Raw genomic sequence first — 2,973 nt, 5'->3', positions numbered from 1 at the left:
CTTCCCCGCAGGGGTGGCCGCCATGTTTCCTGGAAACAAAATGGCGGCACGTGGCCTGGATTCGGCACCAACGAGAAACTGGGGTCGGCCCGAAAACTCTAACATGAGCATCCCCCCTCCTCGGGGCCTTCCCTGCGCCGGGAGTCTTAAGACCACACCGGGAAGCTCGCGGGCGAATTTTAACGCGTTTCCCTCCCTTTCATTTGAAGTGGGAACACGAATAAGTAAAATGTAGGCACGATATCGATCCTCTTGCTCTTTTTAAGTTTAACAATGAATAATGGCGGGCAGTACCAAGGGATAATCTGCTCCCTAAGTGCCAAAGCATTTACAAACCACTGCTGTAAGGATTGAGATGGGAAATTACTGCTTTCCCCGACTTCTCAGCACAGCAGTTGTGCTGGAGAGACCACGGTAGGGTTTTATAAAGCTCCTTTTAAAGGAAGGCTAACTTCCACGAAGACACTAAGATGCCTGTGACTTTTTCACAGGCCAGCTGGCCGGTGAGCCTCGGTTTATAACAGCTGGTATTCACTTTTAGTCTAGAAGGGACAGACGTTTATTGGGAATTTGCCAGTGTCAGATCTTATGCTTGGCTTTTTACTGCATACTGTCTTTAATTTTTACCATGATCTGAGGTAGGTGTTGTTATCTCTCTCTTTCTTTCTCTCTCTCTCTCTCTTTTTTTTTTAACAGAAGAAGACACTTAAACCTAGAGAGAGGAAATGACTGATTCAAGGTCACACAGTGTCCAGGATGGAATCCAGATCTTCTGATTTCTTAACTGGTGAGCACATTTTGCATATTTTTCTGTAAACTGAGGTTTTAGAATTTAAATGCTATTTTAAACGTTTAAGTGAGCTGTCATTTAAAGGAACCTCTCAGGTAACCTTTTGTTGTGTAATCAGCCCCTTTTTGTATCTGGGGAGTCCTGGTTTTTCCTGAGGGACACCTGTAATAGGCTCACGTGCTATTTTATGAGGTGTCTGGGTGAGTATAGGCAGGGGGAAGTGATTCAGCCCTGCCCAAAGGCTCAGGTATCTATTAGTCTGGGCTTGTCTGTGGCATATTTGGCTCTGGGGGAGCAAACAGTTCTCTGAGTCACTTGCTTCCCTCAGCTACCCATGGGCTTGACTCCCACCTTCCCAAACCCAACGCACCAACCAGGTAAAAATAAATTATTTTACTCTGGTGCCAAGCCTGCATTTCTCTGCAAATACTGGCAGAGGGTCAGATAAATTAGTCTGTGGACGCTTCAATTTAATGTAACAGGTAGTTAGTGGACCAAGCAAGAAATATGTGCCTAAACAGGGCTTTGCTTGTGTGGGTTTCAGAGACAGAAGAGCTTTTTGCCTTTAACTTATGTTAATATTATATATGAGATTTGCCAAAGTGCTTTTGCATTTTTATATATAGCTGTAAAAACAACTTTAATAGATAGGTACATAACAGCAACTATGACAACAATAGATAGCACTAAGTGATTACTATATGCTAGTCACTGATTAAGCCTTGTTCTATGCATTAGTTCAGTGGCTCTTACATTTTAAAAAGCAAACCAATGTAATAAATAAATTTTACATCATGAATCAGAAATCTATGCACACATATGTGACAGAAACAATATTTTTGTGAAACAGTACTTTACTACATGCAGTGTACTTTGGTTTATATATAGAAAAGGGCACTTTATAACTAAAGTGATTAAAAATCCATTAGGAGATTGTGACCACTACACGCATTTAGTCCTTACAAAATCTCCTGAAATGGGTGATGGTGTTATTTTCATTTTACAGAGGTACAGAAGGGTGAAAGCATTTGTCCAAGGTTACATAGCTCGTAACTGGTAAAGCAAGGATTTGAATCTACGCAGTCTGAGTCCAGAGACTACGTATTTGATCACTAAGCTAGATGTGGTCTCTGTAGAGGGCCCTGTTTTGCAGGGAGACAGTATATTAGGGAATTAAAAATATAAATAAATGTTAAAAACTCAGAAGACAACAAAAGGACTAAGTTGCATATAATCAGGGAGTATCCTGATTCAAAGCATCATAGTCTTCTAATCTGTCATTTATTTTCCCTAAAGAAAATTTTATCCATCAGGTCTTTTCTTCCCACAACTGCCTTTTTTCTGCCTTAACTATTCCCTTGATTTCCTCTCACCTGAGTATTTCAACCAACATCCTCCTCAGTGAAGTTTTTCCTAGCTCCCCCAGCTCTTAGCCTCCCTCCTTCCCCCAGAGTAATATAACCCCTCCCCTCATGGCCTACATTTGGCTGTTGATTAAATTGTAATGTGTCTTGGTGTTGATAATGTGTATGGGCCACAGGTGCCTTGGGTGATGCTGCAATCTGGCAGAGAGGGCGGTGGACTTTGGAATCTGAGGATCTGGGCTCTAGCCCCTGCTGTCCCACTGACTTCTCTCTTAGACTTCTACAATTCAGTTTATTTGTGGGCCTCATTTTTCGCATCTGTAAAAACAAATGTAATGATCTCTAAGGCCCTTTCTAGATCAGTGCAAGAAGTGGTAATATTTGATGACCTTGGTTATTTATCCCTGGAAGGGAGGGGTTTATGTAAATATTTTACTTTTGGTAAATTCTCCACTCCTTTCCTCAGACCTACAGTATCTTGTGGACATGTGAATGAATTCCACACAACCCGATTTATAGATGAAGCCATGGAGATATGGAACAACTGACTGAATAGTCACTGCCCCACCCTTGGAGCCTTACACATGACTCTTCTCCCACTCGAGTGACCACAGGTCGGTTAAGGGGTTTAACAAGGCTGGGAAGGTGAGTCAGGCTTAGACTTTGAAAGTTGAACCACAGGACTTATACCCCATTTGGAGGAGTGATATTTGCTTCCTCTTACATTACATTGGTATGTTATGTAAAGCCTTTCAAAGTGATTTTACATTGCTTGTTTAATCATCACAGACAGTAGGATGTTATTATTATGCCAATTTT

General features: G+C 41.6%; 1 long non-coding RNA gene across 1 annotated transcript; it reads left to right on the top strand.

The window, feature by feature from the left end:
• The first annotated feature begins 40 nt into the window (after positions 1 to 40).
• LOC103584436 lies at positions 41 to 2,765 on the top strand. The gene is made up of 3 exons (XR_549974.1): positions 41 to 231; positions 697 to 787; positions 2,621 to 2,765. It is a non-coding gene; the product is annotated as an uncharacterized LOC103584436 (long non-coding RNA).
• Positions 2,766 to 2,973: the final 208 nt, after the last annotated feature.

The sequence above is a fragment of the Galeopterus variegatus genome, unplaced genomic scaffold (genome assembly GCF_000696425.1).
Source record: "Galeopterus variegatus unplaced genomic scaffold, G_variegatus-3.0.2 Scaffold55920, whole genome shotgun sequence".
NCBI lineage: Eukaryota > Metazoa > Chordata > Mammalia > Dermoptera > Cynocephalidae > Galeopterus > Galeopterus variegatus.
Note: the sequence above shows the minus strand (reverse complement) of the source record. Positions and strands in the feature narration are given on the sequence as shown.